General features: G+C 30.0%; 1 protein-coding gene across 3 annotated transcripts in view; it reads left to right on the top strand.

Moving 5' to 3' along the window:
* Positions 1 to 21,495, top strand: part of kek5 (kekkon 5) — a 279,052-nt gene that overhangs the window by 218,896 nt on the left and 38,661 nt on the right. For all 3 annotated transcript variants that reach the window (XM_065510037.1, XM_065510035.1, XM_065510036.1), the window contains one exon: positions 3,177 to 3,213. The gene's annotated coding sequence lies outside the window, so the exon portion shown is untranslated. The remainder of the gene's footprint in view (positions 1 to 3,176; positions 3,214 to 21,495) is intronic.

The raw sequence follows: 21,495 nt of genomic DNA, 5'->3' as shown, positions 1-21,495 counted from the left end.
TCATGATCTTAAAAAAATCAATAAAATCGCTAGTGTTTACTCACTTTTGAGGCTCTCTGTATTTTAAATATGAATATTTCTTTAAATTAATTGGGAAATATCTCCATATCTATTACATAATATTTTTTTATTAAAAACATTTCAATTTTTTTCAACTTTTATAGTTGAATTTTTAAGCAAATATCGTATTTCTGTTTAAAAATTCAAATCTAAAAGTTTCGAGTACTCAAAAATCACAAATACTCAATACATTAGCTGTACAAATACGGGTCAAGTTTGTTGTGGAATATATACATTTTTTTCAATAATAGTCAATTTATACGCATCCAGACATTTTGAAGTTTTTCTAAATAATATAGAATTTTATAAAATGTGATACAATTTCAAATAATTACAACGTCTTAGTCACGTTATTAAATGTTAAGCTAATGTTTAGTTCGTCGATTAAAAAAATAAAACTTAACGCAGTATGTGTTCGAAACAACGTTTTGCGTATCAAAATACTTTTTGGAATTATTTTATATCTAAAAAAAACGAAAAATAATTCGTACTTCCGTTGCAACGTTGAATAAAGAGGTGTTTGTTAAAGTTGGGTCTACATTATATCACAAGTAATTAGATTTGTCAAAGATTTACCAAAAAAAATAAATAAAAACATAATATACATGACCAAAATCTATTTTCGAATTTCGATAAAAATATTTTTAAATTAAAGTTTTTATAGAAAGTCTGAAATTTTTTTTGTAATTTTTAAATTTTTTGAAAGCGTTTTTAACCAAATTTGTATTACAATAGAATTAACTTAAAGCTTTAATTTTGATTTTCCTATGCATATCCATGCTTTTCTTTGCATATTTTCCAGTTCTTTTGAGATTATTTGCTTTCTTATTTTCAATTTAAATGTTGTGGATATTTAAACTTGCCCTGTTCATGTAAAATGTGCAAACTCTAAACTTGTTCGACATGTAGTACGTATTTATCCAAGCCATTATATAGAGCTGTATGCATATTTAGTTGTGAGCTGAGCATCCCTGTATGTCTATAAATGTATGGCTGTTCAAATATTTCAAGTGTTTATATTGTGTATGAAAATTGAATTCGTTTTTTCAATATTTTGTACGAAGAACACATAAAAAACACAAAAACAACGTTCTTAATTGAATTTATTGACCCCAATTGATAATCTGCTTGAAAAAGCAAAACCGATAAAAAAATATATCGGACAATTATTAAAAAATAAAACACTGTAAAGCTTTTTATTCTATTTGATGGACCATACACTGAAAGTAATTAACTTCAATAATGTGTAGCCTCATATAACTACACATACATACATCGGATTATATGCATACATTGGAATATACACATAAATGTATCGTAGTAAAATAATGAAGACACAAAAATGCCCACAAAAATGCTGACCATTTTCATTTTCTATTTTTATTTTTCCATTTTTATTTGACAAGTAGAAAATGCACTTTTTAAGGTAAACTTTTTCATTTAATTCATAAAAAACAGAAATTGTGAATGCAAAATCCTTTTTGCATCAACAAGTTTAGTTTAATAATCATATTCAATCAATATGACAAATAATTTCTCATAGTTGTAACAATACTTCCGATTATAATTTTTGTTTATGTTTTATATTTCAAATCTTGAGTTAACTGCAAATGGAGGTTCCAAAGAGCGGAAAGTGGAAGAAAACTCAAACCTAAACGAGTAAGAAAGATATATTCGGCAGTGCCGAATCTTATATACCCTTCACCAAATTATACTTCAAAATACAAATTTTAAATATTTTAAGGTAAACAAAATTAATTTTTTTTCCAAAGTAGTTTTTTTATTTTTGTAAAACAAATTTTTCGAATTGTTATTTTAAATTAATTTTTTTTTTTTTGGTGGAAAAAATTTCGAGTTAAAAAATATTTTTTCGATTTAATATGATCTTATATACGTCGTTGTAAAGGTCTTTGACTTAGTAATCCAGATATATGTAGGTAAAAAATCGAGGTTGTCCTGCTTTTTTCCTCATATCTTAGCCATTTGTGGACCGATTTTGCTGATTTTAAATAGGTAACTTCTCGAAAGCATGTCTGACAGAATTATTGAAGATTTGGATCCAAAAGATATCTGGGGTCTTCAGAAAATTGATTTCAACAGACAGACGGACAGACAGATAGACAGTCGACTCCGCTATCTATCCAGAATATATATATACTTTATAGGATCGGAAAATTATATTGTGGAAATTACAAACGGAATGACAAACTTATATATACCCTTCTCACGAAAGTGAAGGGTATATAAATCACACAAAATAATTAAAAACATTGTACTCTTAATAAATCTTAAAAAACATTTCCAAAAATATATTGTGTAATGTGTTCGTGATCCTGTCTAGTGGCTAAATTAAAAATAATATTGTTTTAAACGATAATAGTGTTAAATAACTAAATAATTAATTGCAAAATAATTTTAATGGAAATTTATAATTATTTCTTAATATCAGCCTTTTATTTACTGAATGAAGCATTAATTTAATATTTTTATTTAACAAATAAAAAAATTAATTTATGGATTTAATGATGTTTAAAAAGTATTCTGTTTTTATTATTTATTTTTAATATTTTATTTTGATTTATTTACAAGGATTTTCTATTTGATATAAAGTGATTGAATTTGTTTTCAATGTATTTAATTTAAAATAATCCAAATTCCTTTTTAACATTTAGAAATGCCTGCAGTTTTTTTTTATATTGCAAACTAAATACTCAAATAGTTTATTTCTACACACAAAAAAAAGAGATTTGCTTTCACTGCTAAATTTTAAAATCCTTAAGGAAAATATATTTCTTGTTGTTTTAAATGCTTCACTCATCTATTATCTTACAACACTTTAAATACATTTAACTATTTAGTGAATGGAGTGCGCTTCTTATGTTGTTTTTTTTTCTAAACAGGAACAGGAAAAACGCCAGCCAGCAGCTGTTTGCTTTTGGCTGAGAAAGAATGAATGTTGAATCATGAGTTTATTTTTTGTAGACTTTTCTGTTTGAAATACTTAATTTGTTTTTTTTTCATTCTTTTTTTACAAATTGATGATGCAAATTTAAAACAATTTCGATTGATGTCAGCACTTATTAAATGTTTTTCTTTTTTTTCGCTTTTCTTTTCAGTAAGTATCTCAAGAGGAAATGAGTGCAAATATAAGATGTAAGTACTGAAACGAGAAATTATTTTAACAATTTGAATGTAAATAAATTTTAGTAGAGAAAAAAATATTTTTTTATGAAGCACTGTAGTGCCGCAAATGGTTCACAGCATGGATTTTAAAGTCTTTAGACTAACAGCGAAATCTTCGAATATTGTAATTTACAAACACATTGTTTCTTTTAAAATCTGTTTTTTTATTAACGTTTGAAACCAGGACTTCTATATTTGGACCAGATTTAAAAATAAAGTGGGAAATTAATTAGAAGATTAATTTCCTAATAGCCAAAAAGGATTAAAGAGTAGATTTTTGACCGCTTTTATGCTGCAATTTTAATAAATAGTTTTGGGTTGAGTAGAGGCTACTAGCCTCTAGCTCTTTATTACTATCTATAAGCAATTGGAGGTTAAATGTGTCGGTATATATCTCGAATGTAATATAAGTTCCATATAGTAACCGTATAGAAACCGAAGCCGCGGTTTTTCAAGGCCTACAACCGAAACCGACAATTATTCTTCGGTTTTAACTTTTAATCTATTTTCAGTAGAATAATTCAAAATTTAGAAATGAAAAACATACTTGTTAATCCAATGATTCATCAAATTTCTCCAAAAACAAATCGATGTAAAAATATTCATTCTTTTTATATACCTTTAGGAGAAAGAAATAGTAATATTAAGTCTCCCTTTCTGAATTATTACTAATTCAGGATAACAAGTCTCTAGATTCATGTTTATTGGTTCATTATAATGTGTATTCTAGCTCATTCGAAACTAATAGTTTTTGTTACTTTCATATCATTAAGCCTCCGTTAATTGATAACAATAAAAGCAAGGCGTGTTTGAAATACTAAATTAAAAGTATTTAAAAGAATAATAAAAACAAAATTGCAGAAAAATATATTTTTATTAAAAAATAGTTTAAAAAAATTGCGACACAACAGATGTGAACAAAATACAAGAAGGAATAATTAATAACACTAGTACAAAATTTTAATACTCGTATATAACTGATATGAAATTTTTAAATAATGAACATAAAACAAATAAATGAAATATGAAAAAAAGAAGTTAGTAAGTAAATGCAATCCAATTATTTCGTTAAAAACTAAAAGTATGTAATTCATTTTATGCAATAATTTCGAAAAATTCGCACCACACCCTTAATAAATGTAAAAAACAAAAAAACGCGACTGAATGAATGAATAACTAAATAGCACAGACAACAATCACTAGAGAAATTACAAATAATGGCATGGAAGTTATTGAACAAATATAAATTAGTATTTAATTTGTCCGCACTCAAGTATGACTCTGGAGGCAAATAATTGTGATGAGAAAAACAAAAAGAATTAAATAACAAGTTGCACGAGAAAACGATAAAAGAACGCAAGAACAGCGAACAGCGAACACAATAAAAATTAAGACTCAGACTTTATGTGAATTATGGTACGGTCACACAAGCCAAATATTTGAAGAAAAAATACGTATAAACGCATTTTGTGTATTTAGTAAAGTTTTTCATTAAATATTTAATTTTATTGCATTTGATGCTGTTTGCTGTTACAAAATACTTGTAAGTGTTACCAAACCACGGTTACGTTTTTTAAGTAAATATTTGCCTAGTGTGACTGTAACTTTAGACAAAGAAATCATTGGGCACGTATACAGTTGTTCACAATATTCAACATACATACATATATTTTCGGTACAAACTACCTATAATAAATCTCTTAATATTTTCTTTCTTCCTGCTAAATAAAGAAAACTTAATATTTGGTAAACCTAATGTAGTGCTAGGAATCTAAAGTGAAAATCATATTAATTCCACTTAATGTAACTTTAAATTTCTTCCATAATATATTAGTTTTCAATGACCGTAAAACAGCGTTCTAAATTGTAAGAGAGTTATTTGTGTAAACGTTTAATTTATGAGGTGACTGTTTGGACAGAAGAGCACAATGAAATAAATACGAATGTTAGTTTTATTGAAGAATGTGGAGGAAAAAAATCTTAAGGAACCCAAGTTTTGCAGACAATAAAAACCAATAAAAAGAATAAACTTTCAGAAAAATACAAAAAAAAAACAAACAAGTAAGAGTACTATATTCGGCCGTGCCGAATCTTAAATACCCTCCACCTAAATATGATGGTATAAAAGCTGAAATAATATAACAATTGTTAGAAAGACTAGTTTACGCAGAAGATATTTTATTTCAAATGTACAAAAAATTTTATCTAATTCAGCAATTTATAACTGAAATTCCTATTAAAACGTTTGACACAGTTAATTATTGTCTTTTAATTGAGAAATTGTCGTCTAAACTTAATTTTTCTAAATCTTCGTGTAAATTATTATTTTCTTACATAGGTAACCGTTAACAGTTTGTTGGAACTGGGTTAAACGAGCTACAATATCTGATTGTCAAAGTGGCGCACAGTGGTATGAGAAAAAAAAGAGGGAAATAAATCTGTAACTTCTAAACCCTTAGTCCGATTTTAATGAAACTTCACATGCGCAAAGGGGAAGTGTTGTCGAGTTTAAGTCTGGACCTCATGAAATGAAATTTTACAATTTATATACTTAATAATTAGTTAATACGTTTGGATCAACATTTTTCCCTTTTAACATCAAGTGAAGAAACAGAGTATAAAACAAGTAAGAGTACTATATTCGGCCGTGCCGAATCTTAAATACCCTCCACCTAAATATGATGGTATAAAAGCTGAAATAATATAACAATTGTTAGAAAGACTAGTTTACGCAGAAGATATTTTATTTCAAATGTACAAAAAATTTTATCTAATTCAGCAATTTATAACTGAAATTCCTATTAAAACGTTTGACACAGTTAATTATTGTCTTTTAATTGAGAAATTGTCGTCTAAACTTAATTTTTCTAAATCTTCGTGTAAATTATTATTTTCTTACATAGGTAACCGTTAACAGTTTGTTGGAACTGGGTTAAACGAGCTACAATATCTGATTGTCAAAGTGGCGCACAGTGGTATGAGAAAAAAAAGAGGGAAATAAATCTGTAACTTCTAAACCCTTAGTCCGATTTTAATGAAACTTCACATGCGCAAAGGGGAAGTGTTGTCGAGTTTAAGTCTGGACCTCATGAAATGAAATTTTACAATTTATATACTTAATAATTAGTTAATACGTTTGGATCAACATTTTTCCCTTTTAACATCAAGTGAAGAAACAGAGTATAAAAAAAGGGTATACAAATATATTTAGACAAATTTCAAAACATTTGGTTGTGGGACTTTTGCGGGAGCTATGACCTATTATGATTCGATTGTCATAAAATATTTTTACGTGATTTTTATGTATTTATATATGAGCTATGGACCAATATTCACAAAATTCAGTACTATGATTTTTGAATACAAATTACTGATCTGTGTACTATTTTGGTTCAATATATGGATGCTATGACCTATTATGATCCTAAGTAAGACCAATTATGGGCCTATCATCATAAAATTTGGTACATTGATTTTTGTATATATTGAATAAATTTGTTTTGAATTTCAACCTGATAACTATATTTGTAAGAAATTTATGAGGATATTAGTGATTTTCGGGAGTGGACCTTATATGGGAGCTATGGTTAAATATGGACCGATATTCACAAAATCCAGAAGTATGATTACTGGATTCAAATTACTGGATCTGTGCGTAATTTCATTTTGATATCGATATGTTTTTAATACTTTTTAAGGTTAATATCTTTTTTCGGAAATGGGCCTTATAGGGGAGCTATGACCAATTATCGGCCAATCTGCATAAAATTTGGAACAGTGATATCTATATATATGAGTATAATTTGTGTGGAATTTTAGCATGATAAATGTATTTATAAGAGATTTATGAGTACTTAACTGATTTTTGGAAGTGGACCTTATATGGGAGCTATGGTCAAATATGGACCGATATTCACAAAATCCAGTAGTATGATTTCTAAATATAAACTATGGATGTGTGTGAAATTTTGTTTTGATATTGATATTTTTGGATATTTATGTAGGTTATTGTGTTTTTCGGAAGTGGTCCTTATATGGGAGCTATAACCAATTATCGGCCGATCTTCATAGAATTAGGTACAGCGATTTTGGTATATATGGGGATTATTCATGTCGAATTTCAACTTGATAGCGATATTTATAAGATATTTATGCTTATTTAAGAGATTTTCGGAAGTGTACTTTATATGGGGGCTATGGTCAAATATGGGCCGATCCACGAAAAATTTTGTAATATAATTTCTTTTACCACGAAACTTATTTTTGCTGAATTTCATGTGGATATTCCTATTTTGTAGGCATTTATAGACCATAGAACCATATTTCGGGAAGAAATTTGTATGGGGGCTAGGAGAAATCATGGACCGATTCTTATAATTTTCACCAGAGTTACTCCTTTTATCATAAAAGTAACGAGTGCAAAATTTTATGATATTAGCTGCAATATATTTACAAAAAATGTCCAAAAATATGTGAAAATTATCAAATTTTTTTTGAGGTTGTCCCACATTTTCATTCATAACTTTGGTTCCACTGTACCGATTTCGCTGATTTTCAATACCAAACTGCTTAGGACAATAATAAACACTTTTCTTGCAACTCTACTAAGTTTGTTTGCGTATTTTGGACGTGAGCGTGTTTTACACAGACGGACAGACGGACAGACGGACAGACGGACAGACAGACGGACATGGCTCAATCGACTTAGAATTTCATAAGGATCAATAATATATATACTTTGTTGGGTCTCAGATGAATATTTCTCAATGTTACACACGGAATGACAAACTTATATATACCCTCATTCACCACTTATGGTGGTGGAGGGTATAAAAAGGGTATACAAATATATTTAGACAAATTTCAAAACATTTGGTTGTGGGACTTTTGCGGGAGCTATGACCTATTATGATTCGATTGTCATAAAATATTTTTACGTGATTTTTATGTATTTATATATGAGCTATGGACCAATATTCACAAAATTCAGTACTATGATTTTTGAATACAAATTACTGATCTGTGTACTATTTTGGTTCAATATATGGATGCTATGACCTATTATGATCCTAAGTAAGACCAATTATGGGCCTATCATCATAAAATTTGGTACATTGATTTTTGTATATATTGAATAAATTTGTTTTGAATTTCAACCTGATAACTATATTTGTAAGAAATTTATGAGGATATTAGTGATTTTCGGGAGTGGACCTTATATGGGAGCTATGGTTAAATATGGACCGATATTCACAAAATCCAGAAGTATGATTACTGGATTCAAATTACTGGATCTGTGCGTAATTTCATTTTGATATCGATATGTTTTTAATACTTTTTAAGGTTAATATCTTTTTTCGGAAATGGGCCTTATAGGGGAGCTATGACCAATTATCGGCCAATCTGCATAAAATTTGGAACAGTGATATCTATATATATGAGTATAATTTGTGTGGAATTTTAGCATGATAAATGTATTTATAAGAGATTTATGAGTACTTAACTGATTTTTGGAAGTGGACCTTATATGGGAGCTATGGTCAAATATGGACCGATATTCACAAAATCCAGTAGTATGATTTCTAAATATAAACTATGGATGTGTGTGAAATTTTGTTTTGATATTGATATTTTTGGATATTTATGTAGGTTATTGTGTTTTTCGGAAGTGGTCCTTATATGGGAGCTATAACCAATTATCGGCCGATCTTCATAGAATTAGGTACAGCGATTTTGGTATATATGGGGATTATTCATGTCGAATTTCAACTTGATAGCGATATTTATAAGATATTTATGCTTATTTAAGAGATTTTCGGAAGTGTACTTTATATGGGGGCTATGGTCAAATATGGGCCGATCCACGAAAAATTTTGTAATATAATTTCTTTTACCACGAAACTTATTTTTGCTGAATTTCATGTGGATATTCCTATTTTGTAGGCATTTATAGACCATAGAACCATATTTCGGGAAGAAATTTGTATGGGGGCTAGGAGAAATCATGGACCGATTCTTATAATTTTCACCAGAGTTACTCCTTTTATCATAAAAGTAACGAGTGCAAAATTTTATGATATTAGCTGCAATATATTTACAAAAAATGTCCAAAAATATGTGAAAATTATCAAATTTTTTTTGAGGTTGTCCCACATTTTCATTCATAACTTTGGTTCCACTGTACCGATTTCGCTGATTTTCAATACCAAACTGCTTAGGACAATAATAAACACTTTTCTTGCAACTCTACTAAGTTTGTTTGCGTATTTTGGACGTGAGCGTGTTTTACACAGACGGACAGACGGACAGACGGACAGACGGACAGACAGACGGACATGGCTCAATCGACTTAGAATTTCATAAGGATCAATAATATATATACTTTGTTGGGTCTCAGATGAATATTTCTCAATGTTACACACGGAATGACAAACTTATATATACCCTCATTCACCACTTATGGTGGTGGAGGGTATAAAAAGGGTATACAAATATATTTAGACAAATTTCAAAACATTTGGTTGTGGGACTTTTGCGGGAGCTATGACCTATTATGATTCGATTGTCATAAAATATTTTTACGTGATTTTTATGTATTTATATATGAGCTATGGACCAATATTCACAAAATTCAGTACTATGATTTTTGAATACAAATTACTGATCTGTGTACTATTTTGGTTCAATATATGGATGCTATGACCTATTATGATCCTAAGTAAGACCAATTATGGGCCTATCATCATAAAATTTGGTACATTGATTTTTGTATATATTGAATAAATTTGTTTTGAATTTCAACCTGATAACTATATTTGTAAGAAATTTATGAGGATATTAGTGATTTTCGGGAGTGGACCTTATATGGGAGCTATGGTTAAATATGGACCGATATTCACAAAATCCAGAAGTATGATTACTGGATTCAAATTACTGGATCTGTGCGTAATTTCATTTTGATATCGATATGTTTTTAATACTTTTTAAGGTTAATATCTTTTTTCGGAAATGGGCCTTATAGGGGAGCTATGACCAATTATCGGCCAATCTGCATAAAATTTGGAACAGTGATATCTATATATATGAGTATAATTTGTGTGGAATTTTAGCATGATAAATGTATTTATAAGAGATTTATGAGTACTTAACTGATTTTTGGAAGTGGACCTTATATGGGAGCTATGGTCAAATATGGACCGATATTCACAAAATCCAGTAGTATGATTTCTAAATATAAACTATGGATGTGTGTGAAATTTTGTTTTGATATTGATATTTTTGGATATTTATGTAGGTTATTGTGTTTTTCGGAAGTGGTCCTTATATGGGAGCTATAACCAATTATCGGCCGATCTTCATAGAATTAGGTACAGCGATTTTGGTATATATGGGGATTATTCATGTCGAATTTCAACTTGATAGCGATATTTATAAGATATTTATGCTTATTTAAGAGATTTTCGGAAGTGTACTTTATATGGGGGCTATGGTCAAATATGGGCCGATCCACGAAAAATTTTGTAATATAATTTCTTTTACCACGAAACTTATTTTTGCTGAATTTCATGTGGATATTCCTATTTTGTAGGCATTTATAGACCATAGAACCATATTTCGGGAAGAAATTTGTATGGGGGCTAGGAGAAATCATGGACCGATTCTTATAATTTTCACCAGAGTTACTCCTTTTATCATAAAAGTAACGAGTGCAAAATTTTATGATATTAGCTGCAATATATTTACAAAAAATGTCCAAAAATATGTGAAAATTATCAAATTTTTTTTGAGGTTGTCCCACATTTTCATTCATAACTTTGGTTCCACTGTACCGATTTCGCTGATTTTCAATACCAAACTGCTTAGGACAATAATAAACACTTTTCTTGCAACTCTACTAAGTTTGTTTGCGTATTTTGGACGTGAGCGTGTTTTACACAGACGGACAGACGGACAGACGGACAGACGGACAGACAGACGGACATGGCTCAATCGACTTAGAATTTCATAAGGATCAATAATATATATACTTTGTTGGGTCTCAGATGAATATTTCTCAATGTTACACACGGAATGACAAACTTATATATACCCTCATTCACCACTTATGGTGGTGGAGGGTATAAAAAGATGTGAAAAAGATGTTTGTTTTCAAGAATTTGTTTTGTAAGTATAGAAAAGGAAATAAACAAACAATGGCATCAATGAATGACAAAAGTTTTAGGAAAAATGAAGAATGGAACAAAAACTAAACCAAATTAATATTAGTTCGAGTCGATCATATAAAATACTACGCAATTTAATTAAGATTTATTACTCCATATACAAAATTAGATATTTTCCTCCATATTTATAATAAATTTTTAAAACAAAATTTCCGTACAAAATTTGTTTAATTAACTTTAAAATCACATTTTATTTTCACTTTTAACATATTTCATTGAGAATTTAAAGACATCTTCAACAGCAATGTCAATGCACTTTAAAAGTTTCCCCCTTAAGCCGAGCAAGTGTCAAATAATTAACAGCTCCATTTAAGCGTATTGTAGGGCATAAAAACAACCATGAAAATCAAGAATAATGAACAAAAAATTAAGTATTATTTTTTTTCGTTCTTGTCCAAATTTAAAATGCACAAAACATTCCTACTCACTCGTACAACAATAAGAAATTGTATGGGAAACTGACAAATTAAGTGCTGTTTTTGTAGCCGTACGAAGAAAGATACGAAACGAACGAAATTCAATGATAAAAGCAGCTACAGAATAAAATAAATGAAGGCTGTACAAAAAAATATTTTGCTCGTACAATCACACAAAATAAATATTATTTTCTGTCACATCACTTTACTATATCCACACATACACTTCATTTTGGTAGATTTAAAATATAGTGTCTTAAACTTCGATGAATGATAAATATTTAATTATTTACAGTGAACAAAGACTGAGTCTGTTAGGAACAAAACTTAAAATATTTAAGAGCTCTTAGTGATGATAACCGACTGGTTATCGATAATTTTATTTTTTAAATTCATGAAAATAAATTTTGTTATTTTCATAATTTTATTATTTAATGAACTGAAAATTAATATTTCATGTGGACGCTATTATTGAATGGCGCAATATTTGGGGATTTTCATTCATAAAAATGGTTGCCACAAACATATATTTAATATATGGTAGCTACAATCATGTAAATGTAAACTTAAAAATATCATGTTTACCGCAATCATATACATAATTACAGTATTCATAATATTGTTAAAAAAACTTGCAAAAATTTTGAAATGGTTATGGTACAACTAAGGACTGAGATCGAAAAAATCTTAACATACATAAATGTTAATTAAAAAGAAATCACTAATCTTACAGTTTTGATTTTTTTTTTATTTGATTGAAATTATTTTTACAATTTAAAAAAAAAAATATTATTTATTACTAGTGATGAATTTATATACCCCTTCTGGAAACCCTCCAGGTTTTTATAGTGCTTTCTGTCACATTGTTCGAACAGGGTATTCCGTTTATCGTTTTATCTCCGTTTAAAATCTACCACACTTTTGGACATCTTTTTTGTGCTCTTTAATTCTCTTTTAACAAGAGCCCAATATCTCGCTGACCTTAGCTCCAGGCATTATTGTTCTTGTACCACCCAAGACTTTGCTTATCATAGTGACAGGATGCCAAATCAGGCCAAAAATAAATGGACACATTAAGAAGTCTTATGAATGGAAGCATTCTCCTTTGTCACAAATGTTTGGCTTCTTTTGCCGCAACTGCATATTGCTTACCATGCCAAAAACTATTTGGGAAAATGTTCTGCTTTTGGATCCTAAACTTTTCTACAACATTCCCTTGAGCATCAGCAACCTAAAACTATTGACCCGGAAGCTGTGAAAAATTGTCCATACTTACGTGACTTCAATTTCCGTGCACTGTCTTTGGCCTTAAATTTTTAGCAGTGTTCCAGTAAGGAACTTTTTGAGCCTTGTATGTTTTTAAACCTGTATTGGCTTTAACCTTTCGTACCAAATAGTCCGAGTACTGAGCTAACAGGACTGCTATTCTAGCGTATGTGTTGCGAGCTGTTTGAAAATACTTTATATTTATTGGCTCCCTTCTACATGAGCCAGGTTTTCTATCAACGGACAAGTTCTCCCGATACTGTTTATTAACATTGGAATCAGTTTGACGGCAGACCTTTGATTGTTTGGCCAACTTTTTGTTGGCCAAAAATTTTATAATTTTAGTACGACGTTTTTTCTCGTCACTCATTTAAATCAGATTAACAGCAAATGAACATAATTGACATTAAACATAATAACTGACATGCTTTACAAAGGTAACTTGATCAAAACACAAATCAAATAATACTTGGGTTAAAAGTTTTAATGTAAAACGTGTGTTTTTCGATCTCAGTAATTGTATTTTTTATCTGGGTATAGTATTAGATGAGTATTATGAAAAACGGATTTTCCAGAAAATACAACTTTTCTTTATCGACTATGGTGTAGCCGGCGTTGAACTTAACAACCTTTCTGGACATAGTATATTTACGGTATTCGCAAATTTAGATGGTAAAACTAAATGAAAAAGGCACAAACGATACTTACTAACTCCAAATCGATATATCTCGATTCGTAGACCTGACCCAGCGAAACGCCGGGACTATATAACTTTTTTTTGACCAATATAACTTTTCCCGGTGGGCAGAATTCCCGCCGATCACTGACCCCTACCATAGTGTTATCAACAAACAGGTTCCCCTTTTAAGGGTAGCCCCGATAGACCAGTCGCTAGTGTGCTGGACTATTAATCAGAGGGTTGCGGATTCGATTCTTGCCAGAGACTCTGGGTGTATCTGCAAACAAGCAAAACGCTTCGGAGTTGTGTTTATAAAAAAAAAATCATTTCTTGGCCAACTTTATTTATATTTATGTTTTTTGTTGTTGTTGTTGTTGTGTCCAATTTCCTTAGATATTTTTTTAATGATTAAAACTAGATATATGCGCAATAAAGTCTATTAAAACTCATTAGTTGTGGGTTTGGGATGCATTTTGAGCAGTCAGTTTGAGATATTCATCGAAATTGATAAGAGAAATATCGACGTATGGCGGAATATTTTTCACACAATCATATCCCAACATTTTTAATGCACAGTTAGGCTACGGATTTTTCACTTCATGCAACATATTTGTTTAAGATCTTGTGGAAATAAATGAATAAAAACTTTTATTAATAAATAAATAAATAAATCTCCATTAATATTGGTTTAAATAAAAAGAAACAGAATTGCTTCCTAAAATAGACATTAAAAAATACAAGACACGATCTAGATGTAAAGTGTTTATATCTATATTATTTTTCTGCGATTTATATATGACATTAATACAATGTTAACTATAAAAGTCATGAGCGCTATAAAGTATTTTGCAAGTAGCAATTTAATCAAAATCAATACAATTTTCGATAACAAGGAAGTTCCAACAATATTTCGAAAGATGCTTGTTTGTATGTACGTACAACACTTTATCTTGAAATAAAGCCGAACTCATAGAACCTGACGTCATGTACTTTTGTTCGCCACAATTTTTGTTGCATCAGTTGAAAGTATTCGCACGAAATCGCTGCAAAATGTTCTACTTAATTTTACAACACTGTTATTGCTTTTTTTTGTTGGTATACGTACCCTGTTCGTGCGGATGTATCTGTAATTTGTAGTAAAAATAAAAAAAATATAAAAAAACGGAATAAAGTTTAAAAGCAAAAATACTAAAGAGACGAGACAAGGCGAGACGAGACGAGAGAAAAACACAAAGCAAGGAAGAAGTAAAAAAGTTAATGATAAACAACGTATAATAATCTGAATGCAGCACGTGTAACCAATAAATAAAATCAACAACCAGAAAATAAAAATAAAAAATAAATTCAAAAAGTTACTTACTCTTCATGATTTACAATGTTGTCATTGTTGCTGTTGTCTTTGTTGTTTAAAAAGTAGATTGGTTTCAAGTGGATTGGTATGGCAGCATATTCATCATATCCATTCGTTTCGTTTTGTTTCTTTGGCTGGTGAAAAAAACCAATTTAACATTTTATCAAAAGAAAAACACCACATAAGTATTTTCAGTATTTTTTGGTTATATTAAAACATTCACTCACTTACAAACCCACCCACTGGCAGACTCACGCACACCAAACAATGAAATAACTAAAAGAAAAACAAGCCAAAAGAAAATTTCTTAAGAAACCTTTGCTGCTGCACTGAGAGTTGAATCTACGTGCAACATGAAATAAGAAAACAAAGACATTTTATTGCCTGCATCTTCCAAGATTTTACTGGTCTTTTATGTGGGAGTGTGTGTTGGTGCGTTGCTATGAAAATGTGTGAAAAATTTGTATGGAAATTGTTGTTAAAAAGTGTATAAACAATGGCTCTTTATTGTTTATAAGTTTTTTAAACAATAAACTATACATGCACTTTGTCAATACAAAGAGCAATAGCAACTACCAGCCACAGCAATAGCAATAGCGGCATTAATGACTTGCAATCACTGATGCAAATTTAGCGATTTTTGTAGTGCTTCCATTGATGCCACAAAGTGAATTCTATTCGACTGTGACACATCTTGTATATCCTTTTCCTCGCTTATACATAGTCGTTTTCCCGCATCAGTTTAATGGATATCACCATTGTATCTGGATTTCCTATATTTTGCAAAATCATTCGATAAACCACTCCGCAATTTGGAACTCAATGGAGAGCAATTAACATTAACACATCAACACCACTTGTCGAATCTCCTACATAATCCCACAAGTGTGAAAATCCAGAAGAGTGAATCCCTTTGTATTAAACACACGCAAATGACATTCCTAAACAGGCTATATATTGGAATCCGCAAGGTAGTCGGCGTATTATACAAGATTACACTTTATCGAGCATTGCAGGAGTACAAGGAATTAAGCATCTCAGCCACAACTACTATTCAGAAATTGAGAGCCTCCTTATCATCAACGACCTTCATTTTTCCTTGACTATGTACTAATACAGTTGACATCACTGTTTGCAAGATGCACAGAATCAGCGTTGGAAAACAGTTCATGAAAATAATGTTCTTGTTTGGCTTTTGCATTAAAACTAAATGAGCTTGTGCATGTGTTTACTTTGCTTATTGAGCACATATTTCTCAAAAGATTTTGATTAAAGAACAAAAAAAAAAACAATAAAGAAAAAGAAAAATCTGTAAACAAACACTCACATGCAACAACTGTTAATTTTGAAATGAAAAAATGAAAGAAATTAAGCGCATTGCGTCTCCTTGAGATGTGATTAAAACATTGAAAGTTCTGTGAGTGATGGCGCCCACCATTACAACTTTTAAGAATATTAATTAAATACATGAACAATTGATTGTCGGACTGTTGAATCTTTTCTCGTTTTTATTGTTACTCATGCTTTTGTAGCCACCAGACAGGCTATTGGATTTGTCCCTTAAGTTCGAGATTTTAAGATTCAGTTTCTTTTGGGGCAGCAGTAACATGTTAAACATGTTACTGCAAGATATTTCGCATTCGATGAAATGTATTTTGGATTACGGCAATGTTTTCATGTCCAAATCAGTGTTTGCAATCTCATCTCTAATTCGATATAAGCAGCTTCCTTTCGAGTGAAGTGATCCTTAAGTTTTGTGAGTCTAGTTCACACAATAACTTCCGGTTCAGAATATCCTTTGTTCTCTTTAGGTTTAGGTTATGTCGTACGTGACATAAAACGGAAGTAATTTTGAGATACATGTAGAAATATGCGAGTCGTTTGAGGTGTTATGTTTTCTTTTAATTTCTTACACTAAACCAAATATTTTTCTTTTACAATCCATCATATTTAAATAAAAACAATCTTTGGATGATTTTATAATAAATAAAATTTAATATCGTACGCGACATATCGTTCATGACAAATGTTTCTCATATAGTAAATCAATATATATTCTGTAAATATAGATATCTATACTAAAACTAAAAAATAAATAGAAAATATATATTCGGTTTCAATAAACAAGTTGATAATAGCAAAAAACCATCAAAGTTAATTTCATTTCATACTACATGCTAATTCGGAGCTTAGTTTTCGCCGCAATTTTAGCCTAAAACATTAAAAAACTAAATATAGTCAGTTTAAACTATTATTTTTTGCATTAAAAATGTTGTAATAAGCTCTAAATAATTACATAGTAACATTTTAGTGTTGTCTCCTATTCAAATCATCTTGAAAAAAAACTTTCAAGGGTTTCGTGGTTGTCAATGTCGTGGAATTGCCCATATGAGATTATCAGCCCATATGAGATTATCATCACTAAAATATGCGCTTATAATATGCACTATAAAGATAGAAAATATGCACTAAAAATGGCAAAAATATGCAATAAAAACTATTTTTTCATAGATAGTTATATAGTTTCCTATATACAGGCTTTCAAGGTCAGTGATTTGATGTAAATAAAAGATTATTTATATCATTTTCAATATAATCCGACGTTTCGTTGGTATTATTTCCAACTTCTTCAGGGATTGAATTTTATTTTAATCTGGTAACATTATAAATATACAAAAGGAAAATTCTGGTCAATAACAACAATAATTATAATCTACATATTCAACAAATTTACTTACATATAATCTTTTTTGTCAAGTTTACATCATTTATAAAATATATCACAGTTTTTTGTATAAGTAGACAACACAACACAAAACTTAAAAATATTAAAATAAATGTATGCAAAAATAAATAAAATATCACAGTAAATTTGTCTTATTCGATCACAGTTGTTGTTATTACTAAAATATTGCAATGGTGTAGATTGCATTTGTATTATCTTTATCCTCTTTTGTATTTATTGCACTTTCTGATTTTTGCTGTATTCTCAAGCTCTCCAACGTATATCTCTTATTTTCCCTTTTTTCCTTATCTAAAATCTTCACTCTTTCAAAGTTTGGTTTGTGTCCGTTTTCAATGCAGTGTTGTGATAGTGCAGTTGATTGTTTTTCTCTCTTTATGTCCGCCTTATGTTCATCTATTCTCACGCCTAAATTTCTCTTTGTTGTGCCAATGTACACTTTCCCACAGACCTCACTGTCTCCGCCATCACATTCAATTTGATACACTACATCACCTTGTTCTCTGCACTCAATCTTCGTCTTTGTTTGTGTAAATAAGCTGTGTATTGTTCTGTTTGGTTTATGTGCAAATATTATTTGTTGGTCTTTTATCATCTCTCTCAATTTGTTGTTCTCAGTTAGTCTTGGGATAAAAGGTATACTGTAATATTTGGCGTTGCCAGATGTGTCCTCTTTGTCATTTTCCCGTGAAGAATTATCATTACTCCCATTTTTAACCTTAATTATCAGTTTATCCACTAGATCATTTGGAAAGTCATTTTTCTTCAGTATAATCTTAATTTTCGCCATATTTCCTATTTCAAATTGTCGGTCACTCATCTTCATAACTTTGTTAATTAGATTCATCGCTGTATTCATCTTTTGTCTCATGGGTTGTGTTGAGTGGAAATTCAATAATCGTCCAGATGCAATTGGTTTCATATACCAATCTGTTATTATCCTCTGGTTATTCCTATGTATTCTCATATCAAGGTATGGTATAGAGTTGTCCGTTTCTCTCTCCAGCGTAAATTTCAACTTGTTGTGATATGAGTTAAATGTTTTTAGTATCATGTCCTCATCCTCATATTTTATTATAGCAAATAAATCATCGACATATTTTGTGATGAGTTTTATTTTAATATTTCTCTCCTGTAGCTCCGCTAATGTTTGATCCAGTAGGCAGTCCAATATTATATCAGCAACTGTCGGTGATAAAGGGTTTCCCATTGGCATACCATATGTCTGGTGGTATAATTTGTCGTCATGTACAAAATAATTATTGTCATTCAAGCAGAATTGAAGTATCTTCAGAAATTGTGTTCTTGGTATTTTGGTGTGATTCTGTAGTGAACTCCATTTTGCCATAATATTGCTTATAGCTAGGTGTATAGGTATGTTTGTAAATAACGATACCACGTCCAAAGATATAAGGATCTCATCTTCGTCCAATGTAAGTGTATCCAGTTTCATCTTTAATTCCAGGGAGTTCCTTATATTATATTTTTCCTGTATAATGTTCTTCAATATCTTCCCAATATGTTTCGATAATTCGTAACAGGGTACTCCTACCGATGATGATATTGGACGAAGTGGATTGTTAAGTTTATGGATTTTAGGAAGTCCATAAAGCCTGGGGGCCGTTGCTGCGTTTGATGTTAATACTCTCTTATCATAAATACTTATATATTCTTTCTTATATAGGTCCATAATAAGATTGTTGTTTGCCCTCTGTAATTTTTGTGTCGGGTCTATCAAAATTCGTTTGTATGTGTTTCTATCTTTCAATAACTCATCCATTCTCTCGTAGTAGTCCTTTTTGTACATTAAAACTGTCTTGTTTCCCTTGTCTGCTTTAGTTATGATTATCTTATCCTTATATCGTTTCAAGAATCTTCTTGTATCGTCATAAATGTTTAGTATGAATTTATCTTTGTCATTATTCTTCATTGTTCTTCGGTGCGTCATAATTCTGTTTGCTATCTTAGATCTGATGATATCCTTTTCTCTATCATCCGTGAGGGTTTGTACCCATTGTTCCAAATCTGCTATCAATCCGATCGTAGAAAAATTCCCGTTACTGATTGGTAAAGCAAATTTTGAACCTAGAGAAAGAATCCATTTGCTATCATCGGGAATATTTATTGTCGTATTATTAACAAACCATTCAGGGTTGAATGTTATGTTATATTCCATAAATTTTCTCTTCTTCAAATTTTCAATCTTGGACAAATGTGATCCCTTATTCTCCATGGTGATATTTCTATATCTAGATTGTTGTCCCATCATAAAGGATTCGTATTCATTCCCACTTATGGATCGTGTAATTAGTTTTTATTTGAAATACATATTTAATACAAGAATAATATAAATTTCAAAGAGTGCCAGGTGGAATATTGTGACACTAGGCCTAAAAGTTAAGTGCTGAAAATTCGGAAAACGATTTCGGGACGCGCAAATGAATTCAAAAGAATCGAAATGTGTACGTAATTGTACTGGATTCTTTTCCTTTAAAAACGCTTTTCTCCATTCGAAATTAATAGATCTATATCTTCAAATTGAGATCTAATTTCTTCGGCTACTCGACGTAAACCATGTGATAAACATGTTTTATGAATAAGTTTTGAATAAAATACCTTTAGACTATTTGCTGCTACAAAAATATATCAAAAGAAAATTAAATAAAATGGAAAAATATGCTAAATATATGCATGTAAAGAAAAATATGCAAAAATATGCAACAACAAATCGATGCCATTTTGTTGCAAATTCTTCGATTCGGAAAGATAAATTGTCAAAAGTGATTTTGAGTTACTGACTGCAAACATGCATTTGCATCACTATGTGCCCTGGTCATCACTATGTGAATGTACCAATGATACATTGACTATTTCAAATCAAAGTAAAAACAATTAAAATAACAGTTATATCCATGTAGGTGGCCGATCTCAAGGAAATTTCATTTCGATACCAACATTCAATAGATATATATTAAAGAGATTCTCCTGAGAAGATTTTTTATTGAAACTAAAAGCAATTTTTATCCGACTCTTTCCAAGTTTTATAGTATGATTTATGTTTATGCTCACATAACTTATTTATGTTGAATTTTATGTAGCTACCAAATATTTAAGCAGTCCATACTATTAAGTTGCTAAAATCCTTTATTACTTTTACTTTATAAAATTAATGTTGCTATTGCTAAACATAATTTAAATATTTAATTATACAACTTTTGCTACTAGTTATGTATAAATATTTTCACAACAACCAACCAACACCTCTTTCGAACTAAACATTTTAATAACATTTACTTAATTGCGTTAATTTTGCATTCCCAAGGATCTACTACGAGTGCATGTCTACTTTAGCAACAAATTGTACTTTAATTTAAATATTTCAACTCAATTAAAAATATAATTCCTTCTTTTTATGTTTTTTTTTACATCACATTTTTGTTCTGGGTTTTGTAAAAGTTGCAAAAAGTTCAAGGAAAGCTTTAATCCTTTTGTTGGGTTGCATTAACTACGAGGAGAGTGTGTTTGTGTGATGCACATTATGTGTAATTTATGAGCTACAAACACCCTTAGTGTCC

The sequence above is a fragment of the Calliphora vicina genome, chromosome 4 (assembly GCF_958450345.1).
Source record: "Calliphora vicina chromosome 4, idCalVici1.1, whole genome shotgun sequence".
NCBI lineage: Eukaryota > Metazoa > Arthropoda > Insecta > Diptera > Calliphoridae > Calliphora > Calliphora vicina.
This window is presented reverse-complemented; position numbering and strand designations above follow the sequence as displayed.